The sequence below is a fragment of the Prenolepis imparis genome, unplaced genomic scaffold (genome assembly GCF_030444845.1).
Source record: "Prenolepis imparis isolate NDT839.2.m4 unplaced genomic scaffold, iyPreImpa1.0 SCAF_11, whole genome shotgun sequence".
NCBI classification, from domain to species: domain Eukaryota; kingdom Metazoa; phylum Arthropoda; class Insecta; order Hymenoptera; family Formicidae; genus Prenolepis; species Prenolepis imparis.
Genome location: NW_028141169.1, coordinates 15,473,949 through 15,479,948, shown reverse-complemented (window position 1 = coordinate 15,479,948; position 6,000 = coordinate 15,473,949).

Sequence of the window (6,000 nt, the reverse complement as noted above, 5' to 3'; positions counted from 1 at the left end):
TAGCCCCGGTAAATTCGGTTCGCCACCCGCCTTTGCAGTTGATGCATAGCATTCTTTGCTCTACGGCTGGCGTCCAATCTCTCTGCCCATACTGGGGCTCCGTACAGCAGCATCGAGTGGATGGTGCCGGCGTACAAACGGCGAACACTTCCGTCTGGTCCCCCGAGATTGGGCAGCAACCGACAAAGCGACATTGCCGCCCGCTCCACCCTCGGGGAGATTTCTACAGGGATGTCCTCCACCAAGATCGGAGCTCGCGGCGGCACCCCATGAGAGCCGTTATGCATGAAAACAGCTTCTGTTTTCTGGGGCGCCACCATGAGCCCGATCTGTGAAATGAGCCGCACGACACGGGCCACCGCTAGGTTGGCTCGCGCAGTCGTCTCTACCCACGAGTTTCCCCCGGCCATCACTAGTGTGTCGTCTGCATAGCAGACGGCGTGGCAGCCGGGGGGGCAGGGCCGTTCGAAGAACAACATCGTATGCAAGGTTCCACATTAGGGGCCCCAACACGGACCCCTGTGAGACCCCACATGTCATCTGGCGTCGCCGTTCTTCGGCGTTTCCATCCGTATAGGCCAATATCCTATCCCGGAAGTAGTCCCCGAGGATTGAAGCCAGGTACGGGGGCACCCTATGGTACATAAGGGCCTCCCGTATAGGCCTCCCGTATAGGCCAATATCCTATCCCGGAAGTAGTCCCCGAGGATTGAAGCCAGGTACGGGGGCACCCTATGGTACATAAGGGCCTCCCCAACCCGGCTCCAGGGCAGGGTGTTGAAGGCATTGGCGATATCCAATGATACCGCCAACAACACCCCACCCTCCCTCGTCGCAGCCTCCGCGGTCGAGCGGACGCGCAGGATTGCGTCTATCGTCGACCGCCCGACGCGGAAGCCGTATTGATCCTCGTGTAAATTGGGACCCTCCCGGGACAAATGGTGGACGAGGCGGTCGGCTATAATTCTCTCAAGGATCTTGCCCGCCTCGTCCAGAAGGCATATTAGCCTATAAGCCGAGGGAGAATCCCCCGGTTTGCCCTGCTTCGGAAAAAGGACGATGTTCGCCTCCTTCCATTCTCGTGGGAACTTGCCCATGCGGAAACACTCGTTATAAAGGTGCCGCATGAGTTTGGCTAGTCCCCGATGGGCTAAAGCCCAGGCCTTACCGTGGACGCCGTCAAGACCAGGAGCTTTCCCGTTTTTAATTTTCCTGACTGCGTCGCGAAGCTCTCCCCCCGTGACCCCCATTGTCTCGTCATCCCGCGCCCACTCCCGCACAAGAATTGTGTTCTCCTCTTCCTCTTTGTGCGGGAAGAGGGCGTCGACAACTCGACTAACAAATTGGGGTTCGAGTGACTCCGTCATAGGGGCCGTCCCTCCCCGGAGTCTGTTAAGGACCATTCGGTAGGGACGTCCCCACGGGTCCTCATCCAGGGAGGAGAGCAACTCCTTCCAGGCCTGGGCTTTCGACTTTCTTATGAAGACGCGTAGGGCGTCCCGTTTGTGACGGTACGCATCCCACGCGTCCTCGTAGCCCTCGGGGTCCGACTGTGCGAACCGTTTCCTTCGCCTCACGTTCTGCCTTGCATGGTCGGAGGCTCGCCGGAGTTCGGCGATTTCCTGCGACCAACAATAAGCCTATCTTGGGGACCTGGCCTTAACTTTGGGCATGGCTGCGTTACACGCTTTTTCCATCGTTTTCTGCAGCCATGCCCGGTATTCGTCCAGGTCCCCTTTTGGTTCCTCACCTTCTGCCATAAGGACGGCCTCAACCGTGAACAGGAACGCGTCCTGGACCAGTTTTCGTAGTGCCCACCTTTGAGAGGCATTCTCCCGGAGTCGGCAACGCTCCAACACTTCGCGAGGGTAGGCGTTGACGGAGAACCCTATGTACCGATGGTCTGATAGGGTTTCTGCTCCGTCAACACCTTTTTTTTTGTCGCTGGAGAAATCCTTTATGGATACCCGTGGCCCTCGGGAAAGGACCACGGGTTATGTGGGACTCCTTCTCCTCATCCCAGCCAGTAGTAGTCCTGGCCGTGATGGGGAGTAGGCTACTTCACTAAAACTCCAGCGGGTGTCCTTCACGGGCGTTAGGTAGGAGGCTCGGAGGATGCTGGTATCCCATGCCTTCTCCGAGTCCCCCCCGCCTTTCCCTTCCCGGGAGGGTGAGACTCTTGTGAGCCCCACCCTTCCCCCGCCATTGTGCGGGGCGTCGCCGTTGCGACGCAAGGGACACCACCTCCACGTCGCGCCCTACCGGTGTTAGTCGGGGGGGGCGGGGTCGGGGCCCGAGTTACCCGCTCGAGCCACGGCCCCCCGTTCCCCGCGGCTGTGGTCCCCTCCGCCCTCCAAGAGGGGCAGCGGATTCGACCGTCAGCCGCGGGGCCCTCCTTCGAGATTCGGGCGGTTCAATCCGACTTCAGACTCAGATTCGGGTTGACCCGCCCTTATCCCTCCCGCGAGGCTGTCGGGGGGAGCCCGGCCCTTAAGCGCGCCGCGTCTCCCCCGACAGCCACATCCTGGATCCCCGTTGTGGCCGGGAGGTCCAGAGTTCGACGCGACACCCCCCCCCGCACCGCCCCAATCGGGACTAGGTCCCGGCAGGCACGGGGTGGAAGGGGGCGCCTCCTCCTCCTCCTCCTCATCTTCGCTGTTATGCGGGCGCCTCCTTCTCCTTCTCGCTTTCTCCCTCTCTCTCTCGGGGCCCCCTCCTCGTCGAGGCAACCAAGTGGGGTCGTCCCACACCTCTCGGGACTCAGGTGAGAGGGGGCGTCTTCCCCGCCACCCCCGTCTTTCCCGCTTCCTCTCAGCCTCCTCCTTCTGCGACATAACCCTGTCGCAGAAGGAGGAGAAAGCCCTCCATTGCTCCTCCCCACTGACCGCTGCCGCTATCACGGCCGGTAGGGGGAGATCCTGCCCCACCGCGGCCACGAGTTCCACCCTCTCCCCGGCCCACGCCGGACAACCTGCCAGCGTATGCTGGGTCGTATCGCACTCGTGGCCTTAATGATGGCACTTGGTTGTGCACTCCTTCTTAATTCGACCCAGATATTCCCCGAAACACCCGTGTCCGGTGAGTATCTGAGTTATTCGATATGACACTCCCCCTCGTGCCCTGTTCAGCCACTCTATGAAACAGGGCAGGACGGCCGTGAGGGTCCTTTGTCCGGGTAGTCCCGGACTATGGAGACCGTTCTTCCACCTATCTATCAGGACCCTCCTCTCTTGGACCCTTAATGCCCGCCGGGTACGGTCGGTGACGGGTTGTCCCTCCTCCCGCAGCCGGCGTGTGCGCCGATGAATTTCGGCGTACATACGAGCTAGCAGGTCCAGTGGGGGCACTCCGGAAAGTACCCCCACTGCTATCCGACTCACTGTACGGTAGTCCCTGCAAATGCGGTTCGCCACACGCTTCTGTACATTGTACATGACATTTTTCAGTTTGCGGGTGGCACTGAACTTTTCCGCCCAGACAGGGGCCCCGTATAGGGCCATTGCATGTACCGTCCCGGCGTACAAACGACGAGCCCTCCCGTCAGGTCCCCCCATGTTCGGCAGCAACCGGCATAGGGCCATTGCTGCTTTATCTACTTTGGGGGCCAGACGACGGAAGTGCTCGTCGAAGGACCAACGGCCGTCCAGGTAGAGACCCAGATATTTGATATGGTCCCCACCTCGACGGGGGCGTTATCCATCATGATTCCATCAACACCTTCCATCCGCGAACCAACCCTAGTGCAGGGCGGGTCACCCAGGTAAGGTCCACGATGGACCCGCCCCGCATTCTCACGCAAGTGTTCTCACTCCCCGTGTTGCAGCGAGCGAGGTCACACCTCGCCGCCACCTCCAGGAGCTCGTCACCCCGCCAGTCGTTTCGCGGGGAACCCCAAACGCCAGACTTGGTGTTGAAGTCCCCCGCCATTATAACAGGGGCAGGGTGACAACTGATGATTTGCCTCTCAAGGGCGCGTAGTCTCTCGCAGTATGTTCTCTTGTGGAGATTGGGCGAGAGGTACACGCCCACAACTACGATGGGGCCCCACTGGGCCATCACGTATCCCTCCCCCGCTTGTATGAACTCAAGCGGGGGAGACGTTGGTGCGTTCCTTCAGGTGATCGCAGCCAAGCCGTCCGCACTTTGTACCCAATTTGATTTTTCGGGTACTCGGTACGGCTCGGCTATGATCCCCAAGCCACAGTCTCTCTCCGCCAAGTTATGGACGAAGAGATCCTGGGCGTCCTTCGCGTGGTTGAGGTTGGCCTGTAGTACTCTACAGGTCATCCTTTTCCGTCCCCATGGCCTCCGGCTCTGCCGCGATCTCCATCGTGGCAGGGTCTCCCTCTCTTAGGTCTTCCCGCAGGCGTTGTTTCTTATTCCCGCCTGCGGGAAGCTTCTCCTCCTCTGTCCTCTTCTCCCGCACCCTCAGAGTCTTCCTCTCCTTGGGCTCCTCTTGAGTAGGAGCTTCTATGAAGAGGGATGTCTCCTTGGGTGCGCTTTCCTCCTTCTTCTTAGTGGCCTCTCCTTCCTCGCTCTTCTTCTTTGGCGCAGGGGCGGCCGCTGTTGGGGGAGAGGGGTTCGCTGTTACTTTGCTCAGCGGGACCCCTTTTTTTCCCTTGTGCACCGGTGTGCACGACCCGCTGCCAGTGCGATGGTTCGCTGGCAGCCCTCTGTCGCTGCACACCGGGCATTTCACTTCAACCGCGCAATGCGCTGCTGTGTGCCCCTCCTGACCGCAGCGGTAGCATCTGCCGCTGCGGTCGACGTTGTTCGGGCACCGCGCGCGCACGTGCCCGCCCTCCAGGCACTTGTAGCACTGGAGGGGGCGCGGATCTAAAAGTTCTACGCGCGCGAGTGCCCAACCAATTTTTTTTTGGGCCGCCGTGACGATTTCGTTCGCTGCCTTCAAGGGGCAGCGAACCCAAATTACGCCCATGCCGCCTGGGGTCCTCTTGATGTCCCCCAGACGGACTTCTTCCTCCTCACATTCACCCTCGCGGGCGACAGCTTCCAGGACCTCGGGGGCCGCGATCGATTCGTCGAGCCCCCGGATACTTATCTCCGCCTCCTTCTGGGGCCGCTGGACGCGGACCCCCTCTTTGCCGGCAAGGGCCTGTCTTAAGTGTGTGGCCAGTTTATCGGCCAACTCGTGGCTGCCCTTGCCGGGCACTTCAAATACGAGAGCCCCGGTAATGGCTCTCCGGATTTTTACTCCGGAGATACCGAGTCTCTCCAACTTGACCTTCTGGCGTGCCTCCCGGATGGTCTCTTCGTACCTACCCGGGGGGCACGTTATCGTGACTGCAGCCAGCCGTGGCTCTTTTTGTTGCCTGGCTGTCTGCTGTTGCTTTCCCTCCTTCTTTGCCGGGGGCTTCTTGTCGGCCATTGCTGCTGCCGCCGCCTTCACCCCCTTCTCCGTCGCCTGGGCCTTCTTGGCCTTGCGCGACACGACTTCTGTCCACGCTGCCGCTGACGTTGACGGCTGTTGTTCCGCTTTCGGCGGGACAGCCGCCTTCTTTTGCGGCAGCGTAGCTTTGCCCTTCTGGGGCAGTTGCTGCTTGGCCGCCTCCGGCCCCTTGCCCTTTCCTCTCCCGCCAGTTGCCTTTCCCATCATGGGAGTTCTGGTGGTGGGGAGTCTTGCGGGGGGTTGAGGGTCATGACGGGCAGTGCTTTTATTTTTATTTTCTTTTTGGGAACCTCGACATTCTTTACTATGAGCTTTGTCGAGGCTCCCTTTGCCGCCTTCTTGGTGACCGGGGGCACCTTATTGGCGGCCTTTGTTGTTGGGGGAGGCGGAGTGGTCATCGGCTGTTGCTGCTGCTGTTGTTGTTGCTGCTGCTGCATCTTGGCCGTCCTTTCCGCCTCCTTTCTCTCCCTATAAGAGGGGATAGGGACTCCTAGCCTCCTATCCAGGAGTCTTTCCACTATCCCCTCAAGTTTTGCGATGAACGAGATCTCTCGTTCTCGCTCCTCATCCTCCCTCTTTGTTGTTCCGGG